At 48.8% G+C, this 25,670-nt stretch overlaps 14 non-coding genes across 14 annotated transcripts; all 14 read left to right on the top strand.

The window, feature by feature from the left end:
• The first annotated feature begins 463 nt into the window (after positions 1-463).
• TRNAP-AGG (transfer RNA proline (anticodon AGG)) lies at positions 464-535 on the top strand. Its single transcript has one exon. It is a non-coding gene; the product is annotated as a tRNA-Pro (tRNA).
• Positions 536-923: 388 nt separating this feature from the next.
• Positions 924-996, top strand: TRNAV-CAC (transfer RNA valine (anticodon CAC)). The gene has a single exon. It is a non-coding gene; the product is annotated as a tRNA-Val (tRNA).
• A 307-nt stretch (positions 997-1,303) lies between these two features.
• Positions 1,304-1,415, top strand: TRNAL-CAA (transfer RNA leucine (anticodon CAA)). Its single transcript has 2 exons — positions 1,304-1,341; positions 1,370-1,415. It is a non-coding gene; the product is annotated as a tRNA-Leu (tRNA).
• A 2,621-nt stretch (positions 1,416-4,036) lies between these two features.
• Positions 4,037-4,108, top strand: TRNAP-AGG (transfer RNA proline (anticodon AGG)). Its single transcript has one exon. It is a non-coding gene; the product is annotated as a tRNA-Pro (tRNA).
• A 3,500-nt stretch (positions 4,109-7,608) lies between these two features.
• Positions 7,609-7,680, top strand: TRNAP-AGG (transfer RNA proline (anticodon AGG)). Its single transcript has one exon. It is a non-coding gene; the product is annotated as a tRNA-Pro (tRNA).
• A 388-nt stretch (positions 7,681-8,068) lies between these two features.
• Positions 8,069-8,141, top strand: TRNAV-CAC (transfer RNA valine (anticodon CAC)). The gene has a single exon. It is a non-coding gene; the product is annotated as a tRNA-Val (tRNA).
• A 308-nt stretch (positions 8,142-8,449) lies between these two features.
• TRNAL-CAA (transfer RNA leucine (anticodon CAA)) lies at positions 8,450-8,561 on the top strand. Its single transcript has 2 exons — positions 8,450-8,487; positions 8,516-8,561. It is a non-coding gene; the product is annotated as a tRNA-Leu (tRNA).
• Positions 8,562-11,642: 3,081 nt separating this feature from the next.
• TRNAV-CAC (transfer RNA valine (anticodon CAC)) lies at positions 11,643-11,715 on the top strand. The gene has a single exon. It is a non-coding gene; the product is annotated as a tRNA-Val (tRNA).
• A 3,040-nt stretch (positions 11,716-14,755) lies between these two features.
• On the top strand, positions 14,756-14,827 carry TRNAP-AGG (transfer RNA proline (anticodon AGG)). Its single transcript has one exon. It is a non-coding gene; the product is annotated as a tRNA-Pro (tRNA).
• Positions 14,828-15,215: 388 nt separating this feature from the next.
• TRNAV-CAC (transfer RNA valine (anticodon CAC)) lies at positions 15,216-15,288 on the top strand. The gene has a single exon. It is a non-coding gene; the product is annotated as a tRNA-Val (tRNA).
• A 305-nt stretch (positions 15,289-15,593) lies between these two features.
• Positions 15,594-15,705, top strand: TRNAL-CAA (transfer RNA leucine (anticodon CAA)). The gene is made up of 2 exons: positions 15,594-15,631; positions 15,660-15,705. It is a non-coding gene; the product is annotated as a tRNA-Leu (tRNA).
• Positions 15,706-19,254: 3,549 nt separating this feature from the next.
• TRNAP-AGG (transfer RNA proline (anticodon AGG)) lies at positions 19,255-19,326 on the top strand. Its single transcript has one exon. It is a non-coding gene; the product is annotated as a tRNA-Pro (tRNA).
• Positions 19,327-19,714: 388 nt separating this feature from the next.
• On the top strand, positions 19,715-19,787 carry TRNAV-CAC (transfer RNA valine (anticodon CAC)). The gene has a single exon. It is a non-coding gene; the product is annotated as a tRNA-Val (tRNA).
• Positions 19,788-23,683: 3,896 nt separating this feature from the next.
• On the top strand, positions 23,684-23,795 carry TRNAL-CAA (transfer RNA leucine (anticodon CAA)). The gene is made up of 2 exons: positions 23,684-23,721; positions 23,750-23,795. It is a non-coding gene; the product is annotated as a tRNA-Leu (tRNA).
• Positions 23,796-25,670: the final 1,875 nt, after the last annotated feature.

Here is a 25,670-nt window from a genome sequence, read left to right as displayed (position 1 = left end):
ACATAGAAGTAAGAGCAAATCACCATTGAAGATTTTTTTTTTGGGCAGGAAGGTGTCCCTTCCTGCACAAAAACAATTTCCCCCTCAACGCAGTCATCCTTGTACCATGGTGCAAGAACGGCTGCGTTGGCGCTCAGCAGCTAATTTAGAGCTGGCGCAGGGGGAAGCACAGGGGTGCGCTGTATTCTACTAAATACGGCGCTTCCCTGCATTTTGAAAATGACGGCGCGTGGGGCTTGCAAATTTGGCACAGCGTCGCGCTTAGTCATTTTCTTGTAAATCTGGGCCAAAATGTCTAAAGGATAGAGGCTTTTTATGTCATGTTCGATGAAGACCATGCAAATGACTCTAGTCGTACTGCAGAAGAGAGCACCATGTGCAGTTTCTTGCTTTGGGATGTAGTCTCCCACTCTCTGTCACCAACCCTCCGAGCAGGGTCGGAGCCGTTGCATTTCTGTGCCCAGGCTCGTTGGTCTAGGGGTATGATTCTCGCTTAGGGTGCGAGAGGTCCCGGGTTCAAATCCCGGACGAGCCCATTTTAGCGGAAAACAATCAAATCCTGCTCAAAATACACAACCCCTCAACATTTCTCATTCCACTCGAAGCATTGTTGCGCAAAACATATTTTTTGCCTCAGGCGAAAAATGGATTACAATGCCTTGGCTTCCTTCCTGCTTGCTCTCAGTGCGCCCTGTGTGATGATTTCACAGGCTCTCCTTCCTGGCATTTAGGCATCAGATATTTGTCTGTCTCTGCCCGCAGCTGTGGGATTTTTCAGGACGTCTGAGTGTATGCATGCTGGCTGACACCGCTGCAATTTTCACACTTACCCCTCGCATTCCGAGCAACAGCTGATAAAGTATAGAGGAAATCGTGCACACATATGAGGGGAACTGTGCTCCTTCAGTCAAACCAGCAAGCTTGTTTCTGAAGTGTAGTGGTTATCACGTTCGCCTCACATGCGAAAGGTCCCCGGTTCGAGACCGGGCAGAAACACTTGGCAGCAGCAGCTTTTGTGTTTGCTCCCTAAAACCTCAGTCTCTCTCAATGCACACTTAGACAGAAATGACCTTTAAAAACTTGTGACCTGTGTAAAACGTGCTTTACTATTGCAGGACGCTAAAAAGTTATCTGCATCCCTCGGTGGTCGTGCATGTGCATTGTTTCTTGTTCTGTTTTTTTTTTTTTTTCTTGGCCATGTTATATTGTGGGGCCTTTAAAGCTGTGACTTTGATAGGAACATTGCAAGCGGCAAAATCAACAAGTGCAGACTGAAGAGTCCGACCTGCACACTGTTTTGGCTGTCAGGATGGCCGAGTGGTCTAAGGCGCCAGACTCAAGAGAGCTTGATCTTCAGTGAAGCTGAGCCTTCTGGTCTCTTCTTGGAGGCGTGGGTTCAAATCCCACTTCTGACAGGTGTATTTTCTTCCCTTAAATCTTGCTCTGCTTGCAGAGCCAGCTCCTCACACCACTATCTTTGGAAGCTGCTGTGGCATGTGAGGAGAAATCCACCAACCCATCGGCTGGGCCCTCAATCAAAATTCTGTGTGTTACTGGAAGGGGCGTCTCAGGCACACCTTCTGTTAGAGCTGCACTTTATGACAGTAACTACCATGCTGGTTTCTACTTAAGCAGTTGATTCTATCGTTTGAAGTGAGGCTCTCCTGCCACCTTTTGGGCAAAGAAGACACTGCCCCTGCAACAACACAGGCAGACAAGCTCAAACTGGGTTTCTTGGTTAGGTGGGCGGAGCATATTGGCAATGGTGCCTCCTCGTGACTTGCAATTTACATGAAGAAGACAGAGAGGCAGCTGGGAGTAGGCAGTACCCATGAACCCCTGAACACTGTCTTGCGACTAGCACACAATTCTGAAATGAGGCGGGGGAAAGGAGGTGATTTCCCCATCAAGGGCCATTCCGGGAAATCAGCCACCCTGCGTCTCCCAGGTGAGTGTTTCAGGCCTATGAGCCACTAATATAAATCTCGCCTGATCGAGCCCTGATCGAGCAAGTGTGCTTGAATCCAAGAGGCATGCTCCTCTGGCTCAAGAACTAGCAGGCCCTTCAGTGCTTCTGGTTGGGAAGTCTAAGGTGCAAGGGTCCATGACTTGCAGCGGGTTACAACTACCAGAAAGGGTCTGCTTTTCACATCAGTGCCCTAGTTCAGCTCACTGGCACAGGGCATTTTGACTACCTCTTGCCTTGCTAGAGACAAACAAAAAATCCTTGACAGAAAACATCAATTGCTATGGCACGCTTAGAGAGAGAGAGCCTCCAAATGGCCCTGCTTTTCGGAAAGACGCTTCAGAAGATGTTTCAAATGACTATGCAGCGGCAGTCTAGTTGGTATAGGGGTATGATTCTCGCTTCAGGTGTGAGAGGACCTCGGTTCAAATCCCAGACAAACCCCTACCTTTATAGGTTCAGTCTGTGTTTTAAACAGGAGTATTTCTGCTTTTCACTCTTGTAAGATGTCATGTTGCAATGCAATACATGCTTTATACTGGCGTCGAGACGGTTCAGCATCATGAAGGTATGCGAGATTTCTTTGCAACTGCTTTTCTGTGCTGGAGCAGCAGTGCTCGTAGGAACATTAAATGCACAGTGCTTCTCCATGGTAATTTCGGGTCCAGTTCTGAAATCACCTCTTGGAATGAAAGTGATCCCAGTTCCTTTCTTCCAAGGGAAGAGATCGTGTTCCGGAAGGCTCAGCTTTGAGCGTCATGAACATTGGCCCTCATCCTTGCATCCCAGTCCAATGCATAGCCACATAAAGCAAGCAGGTGTGTCTGTTTCCATAGTGTGGTGGTTCCAGTACAATGCATAGCCACATGAAGCAAGCCGGCAAGTGTGTCTGTTTGTCTAGTGTAGTGGTTATCATGCGCACCTCACATGCGAAAGGTCCCTGGTTCGAGTCGCTGGGCTTTTTCACAGTATTTGCATTTCCTGCCTCACCTGACAGGCAAGCTGAGATAAAAGAGACTGTGTCTATCCCTCACCATCGTGAGGTACTACGCTCCTGGGGCATCTGTCACAGCTCACCAAGAGGAGTTGCGCCAGCTTACGGCAGTCAGTTGCTCACTGTTTGACCTTTGCAATGAAGCCTGAGCCTACAGCATTCAAGCCAGCCAAGGAAGGAAGGTACGAGAGCGAAAATAGCTTTCCTGCCCTCACCAAGAACACACACCTTGAGCAAATAAAGTGCCAGACTTACAAGGCCCTATCGCCACCGGAGCATCACTTTTAGTGACGCCCCGGTGGCACTATGCACTGCGCGGTATTTACAAGATGGCGTTCAGCCACTTTTTGTGGCTTAACACCACCTTGTAAATACGGCCCCTTAGCACGCAGCGCGTTCCCTGGAAGGGGCGTGCAATGGGTGTTGTTGGGAGTGTGCCACAGCAACACCATAGCATTTTGATGCTGCTCCAGATTTAGGAGTTGGCGTAAATCTGCGTCAGCACCAAAATCCAACGCCATCCCAGGGGTGTCGTTAGAGTGGCGCACTGAGGAGAAATGTTTTCATTTCTCCTTGTTTTTGCTCTTTCTATGTGTGATGCATTCTGCAGCACACATAGAAGTAAGAGCAAATCACCATTGAAGATTTTTTTTTTGGGCAGGAAGGTGTCCCTTCCTGCACAAAAACAATTTCCCCCTCAACGCAGTCATCCTTGTACCATGGTGCAAGAACGGCTGCGTTGGCGCTCAGCAGCTAATTTAGAGCTGGCGCAGGGGGAAGCACAGGGGTGCGCTGTATTCTACTAAATACGGCGCTTCCCTGCATTTTGAAAATGACGGCGCGTGGGGCTTGCAAATTTGGCACAGCGTCGCGCTTAGTCATTTTCTTGTAAATCTGGGCCAAAATGTCTAAAGGATAGAGGCTTTTTATGTCATGTTCGATGAAGACCATGCAAATGACTCTAGTCGTACTGCAGAAGAGAGCACCATGTGCAGTTTCTTGCTTTGGGATGTAGTCTCCCACTCTCTGTCACCAACCCTCCGAGCAGGGTCGGAGCCGTTGCATTTCTGTGCCCAGGCTCGTTGGTCTAGGGGTATGATTCTCGCTTAGGGTGCGAGAGGTCCCGGGTTCAAATCCCGGACGAGCCCATTTTAGCGGAAAACAATAAAATCCTGCTCAAAATACACAACCCCTCAACATTTCTCATTCCACTCGAAGCATTGTTGCGCAAAACATATTTTTTGCCTCAGGCGAAAAATGGATTACAATGCCTTGGTTTCCTTCCTGCTTGCTCTCAGTGCGCCCTGTGTGATGATTTCACAGGCTCTCCTTCCTGGCATTTAGGCATCAGATATTTGTCTGTCTCTGCCCGCAGCTGTGGGATTTTTCAGGACGTCTGAGTGTATGCATGCTGGCTGACACCGCTGCAATTTTCACACTTACCCCTCGCATTCCGAGCAACTGCTGATAAAGTATAGAGGAAATCGTGCAAACATATGAGGGGAACTGTGCTCCTTCAGTCAAACCAGCAAGCTTGTTTCTGTAGTGTAGTGGTTATCACGTTTGCCTCACACTCGAAAGGTCCCCGGTTCGAGACCGGGCAGAAACACTTGGCAGCACCAGCTTTTGTGTTTGCTCCCTAAAACCTCAGTCTCTCTCAATGCACACTTAGACAGAAATGACCTTTAAAAACTTGTGACCTGTGTAAAACGTGCTTTACTATTGCAGGACGCTAAAAAGTTATCTGCATCCCTCGGTGGTCGTGCATGTGCATTGTTTCTTGTTCTGTTTTTTTTTTTTTTTCTTGGCCATGTTATATTGTGGGGCCTTTAAAGCTGTGACTTTGATAGGAACATTGCAAGCGGCAAAATCAACAAGTGCAGACTGAAGAGTCCGACCTGCAAACTGTTTTGGCTGTCAGGATGGCCGAGTGGTCTAAGGCGCCAGACTCAAGAGAGCTTGATCTTCAGTGAAGCTGAGCCTTCTGGTTTCTTCATGGAGGCGTGGGTTCAAATCCCACTTCTGACAGGTGTATTTTCTTCCCTTAAATCTTGCTCTGCTTGCAGAGCCAGCTCCTCACACCACTATCTTTGGAAGCTGCTGTGGCATGTGAGGAGAAATCCACCAAACCATCGGCTGGTCCCTCAATCAAAATTCTGTGTATTACTGGAAGGGGCGTCTCAGGCACACCTTCTGTTAGAGCTGCACTTTATGACAGTAACTACCATGCTGGTTTCTACTTAAGCAGTTGATTCTATTGTTTGAAGTGAGGCTCTCCTGCCACCTTTTGGGCAAAGAAGACACTGCCCCTGCAACAACACAGGCAGACAAGCTCAAACTAGGTTTCTTGGTTAGGTGGGCGGAGCATATTGGCAATGGTGCCTCCTCGTGACTTGTAATTTACATGAAGAACACAGAGAGGCAGCTGGGAGTAGGCAGTACCCATGAACCCCTGAACACTGTCTTGCGACTAGCACACAATTCTGAAATGAGGCGGGGGAAAGGAGGTGATTTCCCCATCAAGGGCCATTCAGGGAAATCAGCCACCCTGCGTCTCCCAGGTGAGTGTTTCAGGCCTATGAGCCACTAATATAAATCTCGCCTGATCGAGCGCTGATCGAGCAAGTGTGCTTGAATCCAAGAGGCATGCTCCTCTGGCTCAAGAGCTAGCAGGCCCTTCAGTGCTTCTGGTTGGGAAGTCTAAGGTGCAAGGGTCCATGACTTGCAGCGGGTTACAACTACCAGAAAGGGTCTGCTTTTCACATCAGTGCCCTAGTTCAGCTCACTGGCACAGGGCATTTTGACTACCTCTTGCCTTGCTAGAGACAAACAAAAAATCCTTGACAGAAAACATCAATTGCTATGGCACGCTTAGAGAGAGAGAGCCTCCAAATGGCCCTGCTTTTCGGAAAGACGCTTCAGAAGATGTTTCAAATGACTATGCAGCGGCAGTCTAGTTGGTATAGGGGTATGATTCTCGCTTCGGGTGTGAGAGGACCTCGGTTCAAATCCCAGACAAACCCCTACCTTTATAGGTTCAGTCTGTGTTTTAAACAGGAGTATTTATGCTTTTCACTCTTGTAAGATGTCATGTTGCAATGCAATACATGCTTTATACTGGCATCGAGACGGTTCAGCATCATGAAGGTATGCGATATTTCTTTGCAACTGCTTTTCTGTGCTGGAGCAGCAGTGCTCGTAGGAACATTAAATGCACAGTGCTTCTCCATGGTAATTTCGGGTCCAGTTCTGAAATCACCTCTTGGAATGAAAGTGATCCCAGTTCCTTTCTTCCAAGGGAAGAGATCGTGTTCCGGAAGGCTCAGCTTTGAGCGTCATGAACATTGGCCCTCATCCTTGCATCCCAGTCCAATGCATAGCCACATAAAGCAAGCAGGTGTGTCTGTTTCCATAGTGTGGTGGTTCCAGTACAATGCATAGCCACATGAAGCAAGCCGGCAAGTGTGTCTATTTGTGTAGTGTAGTGGTTATCATGCGCACCTCACATGCGAAAGGTCCCTGGTTCGAGTCGCTGGGCTTTTTCACAGTATTTGCATTTCCTGCCTCACCTGACAGGCAAGCTGAGATAAAAGAGACTGTGTCTATCCCTCACCATCGTGAGGTACTACGCTCCTGGGGCATCTGTCACAGCTCACCAAGAGGAGTTGCGCCAGCTTACGGCAGTCAGTTGCTCACTGTTTGACCTTTGCAATGAAGCCTGAGCCTACAGCATTCAAGCCAGCCAAGGAAGGAAGGTACGAGAGCGAAAATAGCTTTCCTGCCCTCACCAAGAACACACACCTTGAGCAAATAAAGTGCCAGACTTACAAGGCCCTATCGCCACCGGAGCATCACTTTTAGTGACGCCCCGGTGGCACTATGCACTGCGCGGTATTTACAAGATGCCGTTCAGCCACTTTTTGTGGCTTAACACCACCTTGTAAATACGGCCCCTTAGCACGCAGCGCGTTCCCTGGAAGCGGCGTGCAATGGGTGTTGTTGGGAGTGTGCCACAGCAACACCATAGCATTTTGATGCTGCTCCAGATTTAGGAGTTGGCGTAAATCTGCGTCAGCACCAAAATCCAACGCCATCCCAGGGGTGTCGTTAGAGTGGCGCACTGAGGAGAAATGTTTTAATTTCTCCTTGTTTTTGCTCTTTCTATGTGTGATGCATTCTGCAGCACACATAGAAGTAAGAGCAAATCACCATTGAAGATTTTTTTTTGGGCAGGAAGGTGTCCCTTCCTGCACAAAAACAATTTCCCCCTCAACGCAGTCATCCTTGTACCATGGTGCAAGAACGGCTGCGTTGGCGCTCAGCAGCTAATTTAGAGCTGGCGCAGGGGGAAGCACAGGGGTGCGCTGTATTCTACTAAATACGGCGCTTCCCTGCATTTTGAAAATGACGGCGCATGGGGCTTGCAAATTTGGCACAGCGTCGCGCTTAGTCATTTTCTTGTAAATCTGGGCCAAAATGTCTAAAGGATAGAGGCTTTTTATGTCATGTTCGATGAAGACCATGCAAATGACTCTAGTCGTACTGCAGAAGAGAGCACCATGTGCAGTTTCTTGCTTTGGGATGTAGTCTCCCACTCTCTGTCACCAACCCTCCGAGCAGGGTCGGAGCCGTTGCATTTCTGTGCCCAGGCTCGTTTGTCTAGGGGTATGATTCTCGCTTAGGGTGCGAGAGGTCCCGGGTTCAAATCCCGGACGAGCCCATTTTAGCGGAAAACAATCAAATCCTGCTCAAAATACACAACCCCTCAACATTTCTCATTCCACTCGAAGCATTGTTGCGCAAAACATATTTTTTGCCTCAGGCGAAAAATGGATTACAATGCCTTGGCTTCCTTCCTGCTTGCTCTCAGTGCGCCCTGTGTGATGATTTCACAGGCTCTCCTTCCTGGCATTTAGGCATCAGATATTTGTCTGTCTCTGCCCGCAGCTGTGGGATTTTTCAGGACGTCTGAGTGTATGCATGCTGGCTGACACTGCTGCAATTTTCACACTTACCCCTCGCATTCCGAGCAACTGCAGATAAAGTATAGAGGAAATCGTGCAAACATATGAGGGGAACTGTGCTCCTTCAGTCAAACCAGCAAGCTTGTTTCTGTAGTGTAGTGGTTATCACGTTTGCCTCACACGCGAAAGGTCCCCGGTTCGAGACCGGGCAGAAACACTTGGCAGCAGCAGCTTTTGTGTTTGCTCCCTAAAACCTCAGTCTCTCTCAATGCACACTTAGACAGAAATGACCTTTAAAAACTTGTGACCTGTGTAAAACATGCTTTACTATTGCAGGACGCTAAAAAGTTATCTGCATCCCTCGGTGGTCGTGCATGTGCATTGTTTCTTGTTCTGTTTTTTATTTTTTTTTCTTGGCCATGTTATATTGTGGGGCCTTTAAAGCTGTGACTTTGATAGGAACATTGCAAGCGGCAAAATCAACAAGTGCAGACTGAAGAGTCCGACCTGCACACTGTTTTGGCTGTCAGGATGGCCGAGTGGTCTAAGGCGCCAGACTCAAGAGAGCTTGATCTTCAGTGAAGCTGAGCCTTCTGGTCTCTTCAAGGAGGCGTGGGTTCAAATCCCACTTCTGACAGGTGTATTTTCTTCCCTTAAATCTTGCTCTGCTTGCAGAGCCAGCTCCTCACACCACTATCTTTGGAAGCTGCTGTGGCATGTGAGGAGAAATCCACCAACCCATCGGCTGGGCCCTCAATCAAAATTCTGTGTATTACTGGAAGGGGCGTCTCAGGCACACCTTCTGTTAGAGCTGCACTTTATGACAGTAACTACCATGCTGGTTTCTACTTAAGCAGTTGATTCTATCGTTTGAAGTGAGGCTCTCCTGCCACCTTTTGGGCAAAGAAGACACTGCCCCTGCAACAACACAGGCAGACAAGCTCAAACTAGGTTTCTTGGTTAGGTGGGCGGAGCATATTGGCAATGGTGCCTCCTCGTGACTTGCAATTTAGATGAAGAAGACAGAGAGGCAGCTGGGAGTAGGCAGTACCCATGAACCCCTGAACACTGTCTTGCGACTAGCACACAATTCTGAAATGAGGCGGGGGAAAGGAGGTGATTTCCCCATCAAGGGCCATTCCGGGAAATCAGCCACCCTGCGTCTCCCAGGTGAGTGTTTCAGGCCTATGAGCCACTAATATAAATCTCGCCTGATCGAGCCCTGATCGAGCAAGTGTGCTTGAATCCAAGAGGCATGCTCCTCTGGCTCAAGAGCTAGCAGGCCCTTCAGTGCTTCTGGTTGGGAAGTCTAAGGTGCAAGGGTCCATGACTTGCAGCGGGTTACAACTACCAGAAAGGGTCTGCTTTTCACATCAGTGCCCTAGTTCAGCTCACTGGCACAGGGCATTTTGACTACCTCTTGCCTTGCTAGAGACAAACAAAAAATCCTTGACAGAAAACATCAATTGCTATGGCACGCTTAGAGAGAGAGAGCCTCCAAATGGCCCTGCTTTTCGGAAAGACGCTTCAGAAGATGTTTCAAATGACTATGCAGCGGCAGTCTAGTTGGTATAGGGGTATGATTCTCGCTTCGGGTGTGAGAGGACCTCGGTTCAAATCCCAGACAAACCCCTACCTTTATAGGTTCAGTCTGTGTTTTAAACAGGAGTATTTCTGCTTTTCACTCTTGTAAGATGTCATGTTGCAATGCAATACATGCTTTATACTGGCGTCGAGACGGTTCAGCATCATGAAGGTATGCGAGATTTCTTTGCAACTGCTTTTCTGTGCTGGAGCAGCAGTGCTCGTAGGAACATTAAATGCACAGTGCTTCTCCATGGTAATTTCGGGTCCAGTTCTGAAATCACCTCTTGGAATGAAAGTGATCCCAGTTCCTTTCTTCCAAGGGAAGAGATCGTGTTCCGGAAGGCTCAGCTTTGAGCGTCATGAACATTGGCCCTCATCCTTGCATCCCAGTCCAATGCATAGCCACATAAAGCAAGCAGGTGTGTCTGTTTCCATAGTGTGGTGGTTCCAGTACAATGCATAGCCACATGAAGCAAGCCGGCAAGTGTGTCTGTTTGTCTAGTGTAGTGGTTATCATGCGCACCTCACATGCGAAAGGTCCCTGGTTCGAGTCGCTGGGCTTTTTCACAGTATTTGCATTTCCTGCCTCACCTGACAGGCAAGCTGAGATAAAAGAGACTGTGTCTATCCCTCACCATCGTGAGGTACTACGCTCCTGGGGCATCTGTCACAGCTCACCAAGAGGAGTTGCGCCAGCTTACGGCAGTCAGTTGCTCACTGTTTGACCTTTGCAATGAAGCCTGAGCCTACAGCATTCAAGCCAGCCAAGGAAGGAAGGTACGAGAGCGAAAATAGCTTTCCTGCCCTCACCAAGAACACACACCTTGAGCAAATAAAGTGCCAGACTTACAAGGCCCTATCGCCACCAGAGCATCACTTTTAGTGACGCCCCGGTGGCACTATGCACTGCGCGGTATTTACAAGATGGCGTTCAGCCACTTTTTGTGGCTTAACACCACCTTGTAAATACGGCCCCTTAGCACGCAGCGCGTTCCCTGGAAGGGGCGTGCAATGGGTGTTGTTGGGAGTGTGCCACAGCAACACCATAGCATTTTGATGCTGCTCCAGATTTAGGAGTTGGCGTAAATCTGCGTCAGCACCAAAATCCAACGCCATCCCAGGGGTGTCGTTAGAGTGGCGCACTGAGGAGAAATGTTTTCATTTCTCCTTGTTTTTGCTCTTTCTATGTGTGATGCATTCTGCAGCACACATAGAAGTAAGAGCAAATCACCATTGAAGATTTTTTTTTTGGGCAGGAAGGTGTCCCTTCCTGCACAAAAACAATTTCCCCCTCAACGCAGTCATCCTTGTACCATGGTGCAAGAACGGCTGCGTTGGCGCTCAGCAGCTAATTTAGAGCTGGCGCAGGGGGAAGCACAGGGGTGCGCTGTATTCTACTAAATACGGCGCTTCCCTGCATTTTGAAAATGACGGCGCGTGGGGCTTGCAAATTTGGCACAGCGTCGCGCTTAGTCATTTTCTTGTAAATCTGGGCCAAAATGTCTAAAGGATAGAGGCTTTTTATGTCATGTTCGATGAAGACCATGCAAATGACTCTAGTCGTACTGCAGAAGAGAGCACCATGTGCAGTTTCTTGCTTTGGGATATAGTCTCCCACTCTCTGTCACCAACCCTCCGAGCAGGGTCGGAGCCGTTGCATTTCTGTGCCCAGCCTTGTTGGTCTAGGGGTATGATTCTCGCTTAGGGTGCGAGAGGTCCCGGGTTCAAATCCCGGACGAGCCCATTTTAGCGGAAAACAATCAAATCCTGCTCAAAATACACAACCCCTCAACATTTCTCATTCCACTCGAAGCATTGTTGCGCAAAACATATTTTTTGCCTCAGGCGAAAAATGGATTACAATGCCTTGGCTTCCTTCCTGCTTGCTCTCAGTGCGCCCTGTGTGATGATTTCACAGGCTCTCCTTCCTGGCATTTAGGCATCAGATATTTGTCTGTCTCTGCCCGCAGCTGTGGGATTTTTCAGGACGTCTGAGTGTATGCATGCTGGCTGACACCGCTGCAATTTTCACACTTACCCCTCGCATTCCGAGCAACTGCTGATAAAGTATAGAGGAAATCGTGCAAACATATGAGGGGAACTGTGCTCCTTCAGTCAAACCAGCAAGCTTGTTTCTGTAGTGTAGTGGTTATCACGTTCGCCTCACACGCGAAAGGTCCCCGGTTCGAGACCGGGCAGAAACACTTGGCAGCAGCAGCTTTTGTGTTTGCTCCCTAAAACCTCAGTCTCTCTCAATGCACACTTAGACAGAAATGACCTTTAAAAACTTGTGACCTGTGTAAAACGTGCTTTACTATTGCAGGACGCTAAAAAGTTATCTGCATCCCTCGGTGGTCGTGCATGTGCATTGTTTCTTGTTCTGTTTTTTTTTTTTTTTTCTTGGCCATGTTATATTGTGGGGCCTTTAAAGCTGTGACTTTGATAGGAACATTGCAAGCGGCAAAATCAACAAGTGCAGAGTGAAGAGTCCGACCTGCACACTGTTTTGGCTGTCAGGATGGCCGAGTGGTCTAAGGTGCCAGACTCAAGAGAGCTTGATCTTCAGTGAAGCTGAGCCTTCTGGTCTCTTCATGGAAGCGTGGGTTCAAATCCCACTTCTGACAGGTGTATTTTCTTCCCTTAAATCTTGCTCTGCTTGCAGAGCCAGCTCCTCACACCACTATCTTTGGAAGCTGCTGTGGCATGTGAGGAGAAATCCACCAACCCATCGGCTGGGCCCTCAATCAAAATTCTGTGTATTACTGGAAGGGGCGTCTCAGGCACACCTTCTGTTAGAGCTGCACTTTATGACAGTAACTACCATGCTGGTTTCTACTTAAGCAGTTGATTCTATCGTTTGAAGTGAGGCTCTCCTGCCACCTTTTGGGCAAAGAAGACACTGCCCCTGCAACAACACAGGCAGACAAGCTCAAACTAGGTTTCTTGGTTAGGTGGGCGGAGCATATTGGCAATGGTGCCTCCTCGTGACTTGCAATTTACATGAAGAAGACAGAGAGGCAGCTGGGAGTAGGCAGTACCCATGAACCCCTGAACACTGTCTTGCGACTAGCACACAATTCTGAAATGAGGCGGGGGAAAGGAGGTGATTTCCCCATCAAGGGCCATTCCGGGAAATCAGCCACCCTGCGTCTCCCAGGTGAGTGTTTCAGGCCTATGAGCCACTAATATAAATCTCGCCTGATCGAGCCCTGATCGAGCAAGTGTGCTTGAATCCAAGAGGCATGCTCCTCTGGCTCAAGAGCTAGCAGGCCCTTCAGTGCTTCTGGTTGGGAAGTCTAAGGTGCAAGGGTCCATGACTTGCAGCGGGTTACAACTACCAGAAAGGGTCTGCTTTTCACACCAGTGCCCTAGTTCAGCTCACTGGCACAGGGCATTTTGACTACCTCTTGCCTTGCTAGAGACAAACAAAAAATCCTTGACAGAAAACATCAATTGCTATGGCACGCTTAGAGAGAGAGAGCCTCCAAATGGCCCTGCTTTTCGGAAAGACGCTTCAGAAGATGTTTCAAATGACTATGCAGCGGCAGTCTAGTTGGTATAGGGGTATGATTCTCACTTCGGGTGTGAGAGGACCTCGGTTCAAATCACAGACAAACCCCTACCTTTATAGGTTCAGTCTGTGTTTTAAACAGGAGTATTTCTGCTTTTCACTCTTGTAAGATGTCATGTTGCAATGCAATACATGCTTTATACTGGCGTCGAGACGGTTCAGCATCATGAAGGTATGCAAGATTTCTTTGCAACTGCTTTTCTGTGCTGGAGCAGCAGTGCTCGTAGGAACATTAAATGCACAGTGCTTCTCCATGGTAATTTCGGGTCCAGTTCTGAAATCACCTCTTGGAATGAAAGTGATCCCAGTTCCTTTCTTCCAAGGGAAGAGATCGTGTTCCGGAAGGCTCAGCTTTGAGCGTCATGAACATTGGCCCTCATCCTTGCATCCCAGTCCAATGCATAGCCACATAAAGCAAGCAGGTGTGTCTGTTTCCATAGTGTGGTGGTTCCAGTACAATGCATAGCCACATGAAGCAAGCCGGCAAGTGTGTCTATTTGTGTAGTGTGGTGGTTATCATGCGCACCTCACATGCGAAAGGTCCCTGGTTCGAGTCGCTGGGCTTTTTCACAGTATTTGCATTTCCTGCCTCACCTGACAGGCAAGCTGAGATAAAAGAGACTGTGTCTATCCCTCACCATCGTGAGGTACTACGCTCCTGGGGCATCTGTCACAGCTCACCAAGAGGAGTTGCGCCAGCTTACGGCAGTCAGTTGCTCACTGTTTGACCTTTGCAATGAAGCCTGAGCCTACAGCATTCAAGCCAGCCAAGGAAGGAAGGTACGAGAGCGAAAATAGCTTTCCTGCCCTCACCAAGAACACACACCTTGAGCAAATAAAGTGCCAGACTTACAAGGCCCTATCGCCACCGGAGCATCACTTTTAGTGACGCCCCGGTGGCACTATGCACTGCGCGGTATTTACAAGATGGCGTTCAGCCACTTTTTGTGGCTTAACACCACCTTGTAAATACGGCCCCTTAGCACGCAGCGCGTTCCCTGGAAGGGGCGTGCAATGGGTGTTGTTGGGAGTGTGCCACGGCAACACCATAGCATTTTGATGCTGCTCCAGATTTAGGAGTTGGCGTAAATCTGCGTCAGCACCAAAATCCAACGCCATCCCAGGGGTGTCGTTAGAGTGGCGCACTGAGGAGAAATGTTTTCATTTCTCCTTGTTTTTGCTTTTTCTATGTGTGATGCATTCTGCAGCACACATAGAAGTAAGAGCAAATCACCATTGAAGATTTTTTTTTGGGCAGGAAGGTGTCCCTTCCTGCACAAAAACAATTTCCCCCTCAACGCAGTCATCCTTGTACCATGGTGCAAGAACGGCTGCGTTGGCGCTCAGCAGCTAATTTAGAGCTGGCGCAGGGGGAAGCACAGGGGTGCGCTGTATTCTACTAAATACGGCGCTTCCCTGCATTTTGAAAATGACGGCGCGTGGGGCTTGCAAATTTGGCACAGCGTCGCGCTTAGTCATTTTCTTGTAAATCTGGGCCAAAATGTCTAAAGGATAGAGGCTTTTTATGTCATGTTCGATGAAGACCATGCAAATGACTCTAGTCGTACTGCAGAAGAGAGCACCATGTGCAGTTTCTTGCTTTGGGATGTAGTCTCCCACTCTCTGTCACCAACCCTCCGAGCAGGGTCGGAGCCGTTGCATTTCTGTGCCCAGGCTCGTTGGTCTAGGGGTATGATTCTCGCTTAGGGTGCGAGAGGTCCCGGGTTCAAATCCTGGACGAGCCCATTTTAGCGGAAAACAATCAAATCCTGCTCAAAATACACAACCCCTCAACATTTCTCATTCCACTCGAAGCATTGTTGCGCAAAACATATTTTTTGCCTCAGGCGAAAAATGGATTACAATGCCTTGGCTTCCTTCCTGCTTGCTCTCAGTGCGCCCTGTGTGATGATTTCACAGGCTCTCCTTCCTGGCATTTAGGCATCAGATATTTGTCTGTCTCTGCCCGCAGCTGTGGGATTTTTCAGGACGTCTGAGTGTATGCATGCTGGCTGACACTGCTGCAATTTTCACACTTACCCCTCGCATTCCGAGCAACTGCTGATAAAGTATAGAGGAAATCGTGCAAACATATGAGGGGAACTGTGCTCCTTCAGTCAAACCAGCAAGCTTGTTTCTGTAGTGTAGTGGTTATCACGTTCGCCTCACACGCGAAAGGTCCCCGGTTCGAGACCGGGCAGAAACACTTGGCAGCAGCAGCTTTTGTGTTTGCTCCCTAAAACCTCAGTCTCTCTCAATGCACACTTAGACAGAAATGACCTTTAAAAACTTGTGACCTGTGTAAAACGTGCTTTACTATTGCAGGACGCTAAAAAGTTATCTGCATCCCTCGGTGGTCGTGCATGTGCATTGTTTCTTGTTCTGTTTTTTTTTTTTTTTCTTGGCCATGTTATATTGTGGGGCCTTTAAAGCTGTGACTGATAGGAACATTGCAAGCGGCAAAATCAACAAGTGCAGACTGAAGAGTCCGACCTGCACACTGTTTTGGCTGTCAGGATGGCCGAGTGGTCTAAGGCGCCAGACTCAAGAGAGCTTGATCTTCAGTGAAGCTGAGCCTTCTGGTCTCTTCATGGAGGCGTGGGTTCAAATCCCACTTCTGACAGGTGTTTTTTCTTCACTTAAATCTTGCTCTGCTTGCAGAGCCAGCTCCTCACACCACTATCTTTGGAAGCTGCTGTGGCATGTGAGGAGAAATCCACCAACCCATCGGCTGGGCCCTCAATCAAAATTCTGTGTATTACTGGAAGGGGCGTCTCAGGCACACCTTCTGTTAGAGCTGCACTTTATGACAGTAACTACCATGCTGGTTTCTACTTAAGCAGTTGATTCTATCGTTTGAAGTGAGGCTCTCCTGCCACCTTTTGGGCAAAGAAGACACTGCCCCTGCAACAACACAGGCAGACAAGCTCAAACTAGGTTTCTTGGTTAGGTGGGCGGAGCATATTGGCAATGGTGCCTCCTCGTGACTTGCAATTTACATGAAGAAGACAGAGAGGCAGCTGGGAGTAGGCAGTACCCATGAACCCCTGAACACTGTCTTGCGACTAGCTCACAATTCTGAAATGAGGCGGGGGAAAGGAGGTGATTTCCCCATCAAGGGCCATTCCGGGAAATCAGCCACCCTGCGTCTCCCAGGTGAGTGTTTCAGGCCTATGAGCCACTAATATAAATCTCGCCTGATCGAGCCCTGATCGAGCAAGTGTGCTTGAATCCAAGAGGCATGCTCCTCTGGCTCAAGAGCTAGCAGGCCCTTCAGTGCTTCTGGTTGGGAAGTCTAAGGTGCAAGGGTCCATGACTTGCAGCGGGTTACAACTACCAGAAAGGGTCTGCTTTTCACACCAGTGCCCTAGTTCAGCTCACTGGCACAGGGCATTTTGACTACCTCTTGCCTTGCTAGAGACAAACAAAAAATCCTTGACAGAAAACATCAATTGCTATGGCACGCTTAGAGAGAGAGAGCCTCCAAATGGCCCTGCTTTTCGGAAAGACGCTTCAGAAGATGTTTCAAATGACTATGCAGCGGCAGTCTAGTTGGTATAGGGGTATGATTCTCGCTTCGGGTGTGAGAGGACCTCGGTTCAAATCCCAGACAAAGCCCTACCTTTATAGGTTCAGTCTGTGTTTTAAACAGGAGTATTTCTGCTTTTCACTCTTGTAAGATGTCATGTTGCAATGCAATACATGCTTTATACTGGCGTCGAGACGGTTCAGCATCATGAAGGTATGCGAGATTTCTTTGCAACTGCTTTTCTGTGCTGGAGCAGCAGTGCTCGTAGGAACATTTAGGGCCATATTTATACTCTGGTTGCGCCGAATTTGCGTCGTTTTTTTCGACGCAAATTCGACGCTAAACTAACGCAAACTAACGCCATATTTATACTATGGCGTTAGACGCTTCGGGCGCCAAAGTGCCCGGAGTGGGCGTCATTTTTTAGCGTGAACCCCTTCCTTGCGTTAATGATATGCAAGGGAGGCGTTCCCGTCTTAAAAAATGACTCCCAGGCCTTTACGTGGTATTTATACTCCCGGGCAAAAATGACGCCCGGGAGTGGGCGTGGCCAAAAACGGCGCTTTTGCGCCGCTTTTTAACGCCTGGGTCAGGCATGGCGTTAAGGGACAAGTGGGCTCAAAATGAGCCCAGAGGTGCCCTCCCCTGCCCCCAGGGACCCCCCCTGCCACCCTTGCCCACCCCAGGAGGACACCCAAGGACGGAGGGACCCATCCCATGGACATTAAGGTAAGTCCAGGTAAGTTTTTTTTTTTTTTTTTTTTGTGGCATAGGGGGGCCTGATTTGTGCCCCCTACATGCCACTATGCCCAATGACCATGCCCAGGGGACATAAGTCCCCTGGGCATGGCCATTGGGCAAGGGGGCATGACTCCTATCTTTACAATGATAGGAGTCATGTTGATGGGGGATGGGCGTCGAAAAAAAATGGCGCAAGTCGGGTTACGACGATTTTTTAGCGTCAACCTGACTTGCGCCATTTTAAGACGCCCTAACGTCATTTTTTCCCAACGCCGGAGCTGCCTGGTCTACGTGTTTTTTTTCCACGCACACCAGGCAGCGCCGGTCTGATTGCGCCGTCTAACGCCATTCCATAAATACGGCGGCCGCATGGCGCTTCAGAATGGCGTTAGACGGCGCAACATTTTTTGACGCTAAACTGCGTTAGCGCAGTTTAGCGTCAAAAAGTATAAATATGGGCCTAAATGCACAGTGCTTCTCCATGGTAATTTCGGGTCCAGTTCTGAAATCACCTCTTGGAATGAAAGTGATCCCAGTTCCTTTCTTCCAAGGGAAGAGATCGTGTTCCGGAAGGTTCAGCTTTGAGCGTCATGAACATTGGCCCTCATCCTTGCATCCCAGTCCAATGCATAGCCACATAAAGCAAGCAGGTGTGTCTGTTTCCATAGTGTGGTGGTTCCAGTACAATGCATAGCCACATGAAGCAAGCCGGCAAGTGTGTCTGTTTGTCTAGTGTAGTGGTTATCATGCGCACCTCACATGCGAAAGGTCCCTGGTTCGAGTCGCTGGGCTTTTTCACAGTATTTGCATTTCCTGCCTCACCTGACAGGCAAGCTGAGATAAAAGAGACTGTGTCTATCCCTCACCATCGTGAGGTACTACGCTCCTGGGGCATCTGTCACAGCTCACCAAGAGGAGTTGCGCCAGCTTACGGCAGTCAGTTGCTCACTGTTTGACCTTTGCAATGAAGCCTGAGCCTACAGCATTCAAGCCAGCCAAGGAAGGAAGGTACGAGAGCGAAAATAGCTTTCCTGCCCTCACCAAGAACACACACCTTGAGCAAATAAAGTGCCAGACTAACAAGGCCCTATCGCCACCGGAGCATCACTTTTAGTGACGCCCCGGTGGCACTATGCACTGCGCGGTATTTACAAGATGGCGTTCAGCCACTTTTTGTGGCTTAACACCACCTTGTAAATACGGCCCCTTAGCACGCAGCGCGTTCCCTGGAAGGGGCGTGCAATGGATGTTGTTGGGAGTGTGCCACAGCAACACCATAGCATTTTGATGCTGCTCCAGATTTAGGAATTGGCGTAAATCTGCGTCAGCACCAAAATCCAACGCCATCCCAGGGGTGTCGTTAGAGTGGCGCACTGAGGAGAAATGTTTTCATTTCTCCTTGTTTTTGCTCTTTCTATGTGTGATGCATTCTGCAGCACACATAGAAGTAAGAGCAAATCACCATTGAAGATTTTTTTTTTGGGCAGGAAGGTGTCCCTTCCTGCACAAAAACAATTTCCCCCTCAACGCAGTCATCCTTGTACCATGGTGCAAGAACGGCTGCGTTGGCGCTCAGCAGCTAATTTAGAGCTGGCGCAGGGGGAAGCACAGGGGTGCGCTGTATTTTACTAAATACGTCGCTTCCCTGCATTTTGAAAATGACGGCGCGTGGGGCTTGCAAATTTGGCACAGCGTCGCGCTTAGTCATTTTCTTGTAAATCTGGGCCAAAATGTCTAAAGGATAGAGGCTTTTTATGTCATGTTCGATGAAGACCATGCAAATGACTCTAGTCGTACTGCAGAAGAGAGCACCATGTGCAGTTTCTTGCTTTGGGATGTAGTCTCCCACTCTCTGTCACCAACCCTCCGAGCAGGGTCGGAGCCGTTGCATTTCTGTGCCCAGGCTCGTTGGTCTAGGGGTATGATTCTCGCTTAGGGTGCGAGAGGTCCCGGGTTCAAATCCCGGACGAGCCCATTTTAGCGGAAAACAATCAAATCCTGCTCAAAATACACAACCCCTCAACATTTCTCATTCCACTCGAAGCATTGTTGCGCAAAACATATTTTTTGCCTCAGGCGAAAAATGGATTACAATGCCTTGGCTTCCTTCCTGCTTGCTCTCAGTGCGCCCTGTGTGATGATTTCACAGGCTCTCCTTCCTGGCATTTAGGCATCAGATATTTGTCTGTCTCTGCCCGCAGCTGTGGGATTTTTCAGGACGTCTGAGTGTATGCATGCTGGCTGACACCGCTGCAATTTTCACACTTACCCCTCGCATTCCGAGCAACTGCTGATAAAGTATAGAGGAAATCGTGCAAACATATGAGGGGAACTGTGCTCCTTCAGTCAAACCAGCAAGCTTGTTTCTGTAGTGTAGTGGTTATCACGTTCGCCTCACACGCGAAAGGTCCCTGGTTCGAGACCGGGCAGAAACACTTGGCAGCAGCAGCTTTTGTGTTTGCTCCCTAAAACCTCAGTCTCTCTCAATGCACACTTAGACAGAAATGACCTTTAAAAACTTGTGACCTGTGTAAAACGTGCTTTACTATTGCAGGACGCTAAAAAGTTATCTGCATCCCTCGGTGGTCGTGCATGTGCATTGTTTCTTGTTCTGTTTTTTTTTTTTTTTCTTGGCCATGTTATATTGTGGGGCCTTTAAAGCTGTGACTTTGATAGGAACATTGCAAGCGGCAAAATCAACAAGTGCAGACTGAAGAGTCCGACCTGCACACTGTTTTGGCTGTCAGGATGGCCGAGTGGTCTAAGGCGCCAGACACAAGAGAGCTTGATCTTCAGTGAAGCTGAGCCTTCTGGTCTCTTCATGGAGGCGTGGGTTCAAATCCCACTTCTGACAGGTGTATTTTCTTCCCTTAAATCTTGCTCTGCTTGCAGAGCCAGCTCCTCACACCACTATCTTTGGAAGCTGCTGTGGCATGTGAGGAGAAATCCACCAACCCATCGGCTGGGCCCTCAATCAAAATTCTGTGTATTACTGGAAGGGGCGTCTCAGGCACACCTTCTGTTAGAGCTGCACTTTATGACAGTAACTACCATGCTGGTTTCTACTTAAGCAGTTGATTCTATCGTTTGAAGTGAGGCTCTCCTGCCACCTTTTGGGCAAAGAAGACACTGCCCCTGCAACAACACAGGCAGACAAGCTCAAACTAGGTTTCTTGGTTAGGTGGGCGGAGCATATTGGCAATGGTGCCTCCACGTGACTTGCAATTTACATGAAGAAGACAGAGAGGCAGCTGGGAGTAGGCAGTACCCATGAACCCCTGAACACTGTCTTGCGACTAGCACACAATTCTGAAATGAGGCGGGGGAAAGGAGGTGATTTCCCCATCAAGGGCCATTCCGGGAAATCAGCCACCCTGCGTCTCCCAGGTGAGTGTTTCAGGCCTATGAGCCACTAATATAAATCTCGCCTGATCGAGCGCTGATCGAGCAAGTGTGCTTGAATCCAAGAGGCATGCTCCTCTGGCTCAAGAGCTAGCAGGCCCTTCAGTGCTTCTGGTTGGGAAGTCTAAGGTGCAAGGGTCCATGACTTGCAGTGGGTTACAACTACCAGAAAGGGTCTGCTTTTCACATCAGTGCCCTAGTTCAGCTCACTGGCACAGGGCATTTTGACTACCTCTTGCCTTGCTAGAGACAAACAAAAAATTCTTGACAGAAAACATCAATTGCTATGGCACGCTTAGAGAGAAAGAGCCTCCAAATGGCCCTGCTTTTCGGAAAGACGCTTCAGAAGATGTTTCAAATGACTATGCAGCGGCAGTCTAGTTGGTATAGGGGTATGATTCTCGCTTCGGGTGTGAGAGGACCTCGGTTCAAATCCCAGACAAACCCCTACCTTTATAGGTACAGTCTGTGTTTTAAACAGGAGTATTTCTGCTTTTCACTCTTGTAAGATGTCATGTTGCAATGCAATACATGCTTTATACTGGCGTCGAGACGGTTCAGCATCATGAAGGTATGCGACATTTCTTTGCAACTGCTTTTCTGTGCTGGAGCAGCAGTGCTCGTAGGAACATTAAATGCACAGTGCTTCTCCATGGTAATTTCGGGTCCAGTTCTGAAATCACCTCTTGGAATGAAAGTGATCCCAGTTCCTTTCTTCCAAGGGAAGAGATCGTGTTCCGGAAGGCTCAGCTTTGAGCGTCATGAACATTGGCCCTCATCCTTGCATCCCAGTCCAATGCATAGCCACATAAAGCAAGCAGGTGTGTCTGTTTCCATAGTGTGGTGGTTCCAGTACAATGCATAGCCACATGAAGCAAGCCGGCAAGTGTGTCTGTTTGTCTAGTGTAGTGGTTATCATGCGCACCTCACATGCGAAAGGTCCCTGGTTCGAGTCGCTGGGTTTTTTCACAGTATTTGCATTTCCTGCCTCACCTGACAGGCAAGCTGAGATAAAAGAGACTGTGTCTATCCCTCACCATCGTGAGGTACTACGCTCCTGGGGCATCTGTCACAGCTCACCAAGAGGAGTTGCGCCAGCTTACGGCAGTCAGTTGCTCACTGTTTGACCTTTGCAATGAAGCCTGAGCCTACAGCATTCAAACCAGCCAAGGAAGGAAGGTACGAGAGCGAAAATAGCTTTCCTGCCCTCACCAAGAACACACACCTTGAGCAAATAAAGTGCCAGACTTACAAGGCCCTATCGCCACCGGAGCATCACTTTTAGTGACGCCCCGGTGGCACTATGCACTGCGCGGTATTTACAAGATGGCGTTCAGCCACTTTTTGTGGCTTAACACCACCTTGTAAATACGGCCCCTTAGCACGCAGCGCGTTCCCTGGAAGGGGCGTGCAATGGGTGTTGTTGGGAGTGTGCCACAGCAACACCATAGCATTTTGATGCTGCTCCAGATTTAGGAGTTGGTGTAAATCTGCGTCAGCGCCAAAATCCAACGCCATCCCAGGGGTGTCGTTAGAGTGGCACACTGAGGAGAAATGTTTTCATTTCTCCTTGTTTTTGCTCTTTCTATGTGTGATGCATTCTGCAGCACACATAGAAGTAAGAGCAAATCACCATTGAAGATTTTTTTTTTGGGCAGGAAGGTGTCCCTTCCTGCACAAAAACAATTTCCCCCTCAACGCAGTCATCCTTGTACCATGGTGCAAGAACGGCTGCGTTGGCGCTCAGCAGCTAATTTAGATCTGGCGCAGGGGGAAGCACAGGGGTGCGCTGTATTTTACTAAATACGTCGCTTCCCTGCATTTTGAAAATGACGGCGCGTGGGGCTTGCAAATTTGGCACAGCGTCGCGCTTAGTCATTTTCTTGTAAATCTGGGCCAAAATGTCTAAAGGATAGAGGCTTTTTATGTCATGTTCGATGAAGACCATGCAAATGACTCTAGTCGTACTGCAGAAGAGAGCACCATGTGCAGTTTCTTGCTTTGGGATGTAGTCTCCCACTCTCTGTCACCAACCCTCCGAGCAGGGTCGGAGCCGTTGCGTTTCTGTGCCCAGGCTTGTTGGTCTAGGGGTATGATTCTCGCTTAGGGTGCGAGAAGTCCCGGGTTCAGGTCCCGGGTTCAAATCCCGGACGAGCCCATTTTAGCGGAAAACAATCAAATCCTGCTCAAAATACACAACCCCTCAACATTTCTCATTCCACTCGAAGCATTGTTGCGCAAAACATATTTTTTGCCTCAGGCGAAAAATGGATTACAATGCCTTGGCTTCCTTCCTGCTTGCTCTCAGTGCGCCCTGTGTGATGATTTCACAGGCTCTCCTTCCTGGCATTTAGGCATCAGATATTTGTCTGTCTCTGCCCGCAGCTGTGGGATTTTTCAGGACGTCTGAGTGTATGCATGCTGGCTGACACCGCTGCAATTTTCACACTTACCCCTCGCATTCCGAGCAACTGCTGATAAAGTATAGAGGAAATCGTGCAAACATATGAGGGGAACTGTGCTCCTTCAGTCAAACCAGCAAGCTTGTTTCTTTAGTGTAGTGGTTATCACGTTTGTCTCACACGCGAAAGGTCCCCGGTTCGAGACCGGGCAGAAACACTTGGCAGCAGCAGCAGCTTTTGTGTTTGCTCCCTAAAACCTCAGTCTCTCTCAATGCACACTTAGACAGAAATGACCTTTAAAAACTTGTGACCTGTGTAAAACGTGCTTTACTATTGCAGGACGCTAAAAAGTTATCTGCATCCCTCGGTGGTCGTGCATGTGCATTGTTTCTTGTTCTGTTTTTTTTTTTTTTTCTTGGCCATGTTATATTGTGGGGCCTTTAAAGCTGTGACTTTGATAGGAACATTGCAAGCGGCAAAATCAACAAGTGCAGACTGAAGAGTCCGACCTGCACACTGTTTTGGCTGTCAGGATGGCCGAGTGGTCTAAGGCGCCAGACTCAAGGGAGCTTGATCTTCAGTGAAGCTGAGCCTTCTGGTCTCTTCATGGAGGCGTGGGTTCAAATCCCACTTCTGACAGGTGTATTTTCTTCCCTTAAATCTTGCTCTGCTTGCAGAGCCAGCTCCTCACACCACTATCTTTGGAAGCTGCTGTGGCATGTGAGGAGAAATCCACCAACCCATCGGCTGGGCCCTCAATCAAAATTCTGTGTATTACTGGAAGGGGCGTCTCAGGCACACCTTCTGTTAGAGCTGCACTTTTAGAGAGTAACTACCATGCTGGTTTCTACTTAAGCAGTTGATTCTATCGTTTGAAGTGAGGCTCTCCTGCCACCTTTTGGGCAAAGAAGACACTGCCCCTGCAACAACACAGGCAGACAAGCTCAAACTAGGTTTCTTGGTTAGGTGGGCGGAGCATATTGGCAATGGTGCCTCCTCGTGACTTGCAATTTACATGAAGAAGACAGAGAGGCAGCTGGGAGTAGGCAGTACCCATGAACCCCTGAACACTGTCTTGCGACTAGCACACAATTCTGAAATGAGGCGGGGGAAAGGAGGTGATTTCCCCATCAAGGGCCATTCCGGGAAATCAGCCACCCTGCGTCTCCCAGGTGAGTGTTTCAGGCCTATGAGCCACTAATATAAATCTCGCCTGATCAAGCCTGATCGAGCGCTGATCGAGCAAGTCTGCTTGAATCCAAGAGGCATGCTCCTCTGGCTCAAGAGCTAGCAGGCCCTTCAGTGCTTCTGGTTGGGAAGTCTAAGGTGCAAGGGTCCATGACTTGCAGCGGGTTACAACTACCAGAAAGGGTCTGCTTTTCACATCAGTGCCCTAGTTCAGCTCACTGGCACAGGGCATTTTGACTACCTCTTGCCTTGCTAGAGACAAACAAAAAATCCTTGACAGAAAACATCAATTGCTATGGCACGCTTAGAGAGAGAGAGCCTCCAAATGGCCCTGCTTTTCGGAAAGACGCTTCAGAAGATGTTTCAAATGACTATGCAGCGGCAGTCTAGTTGGTATAGGGGTATGATTCTCGCTTCGGGTGTGAGAGGACCTCGGTTCAAATCCCAGACAAACCCCTACCTTTATAGGTTCAGTCTGTGTTTTAAACAGGAGTATTTATGCTTTTCACTCTTGTAAGATGTCATGTTGCAATGCAATACATGCTTTATACTGGCGTCGAGACGGTTCAGCATCATGAAGGTATGCGACATTTCTTTGTAACTGCTTTTCTGTGCTGGAGCAGCAGTGCTCGTAGGAACATTAAATGCACAGTGCTTCTCCATGGTAATTTCGGGTCCAGTTCTGAAATCACCTCTTGGAATGAAAGTGATCCCAGTTCCTTTCTTCCAAGGGAAGAGATCGTGTTCCGGAATGCTCAGCTTTGAGCGTCATGAACATTGGCCCTCATCCTTGCATCCCAGTCCAATGCATAGCCACATAAAGCAAGCAGGTGTGTCTGTTTCCATAGTGTGGTGGTTCCAGTACAATGCATAGCCACATGAAGCAAGCCGGCAAGTGTGTCTGTTTGTCTAGTGTAGTGGTTATCATGCGCACCTCACATGCGAAAGGTCCCTGGTTCGAGTCGCTGGGCTTTTTCACAGTATTTGCATTTCCTGCCTCACCTGACAGGCAAGCTGAGATAAAAGAGACTGTGTCTATCCCTCACCATCGTGAGGTACTACGCTCCTGGGGCATCTGTCACAGCTCACCAAGAGGAGTTGCGCCAGCTTACGGCAGTCAGTTGCTCACTGTTTGACCTTTGCAATGAAGCCTGAGCCTACAGCATTCAAGCCAGCCAAGGAAGGAAGGTACGAGAGCGAAAATAGCTTTCCTGCCCTCACCAAGAACACACACCTTGAGCAAATAAAGTGCCAGACTTACAAGGCCCTATCGCCACCGGAGCATCACTTTTAGTGACGCCCCGGTGGCACTATGCACTGCGCGGT

This window comes from Pleurodeles waltl, chromosome 10 (genome assembly GCF_031143425.1).
Source record: "Pleurodeles waltl isolate 20211129_DDA chromosome 10, aPleWal1.hap1.20221129, whole genome shotgun sequence".
NCBI classification, from domain to species: Eukaryota; Metazoa; Chordata; class Amphibia; order Caudata; family Salamandridae; genus Pleurodeles; species Pleurodeles waltl.
This window is presented reverse-complemented; position numbering and strand designations above follow the sequence as displayed.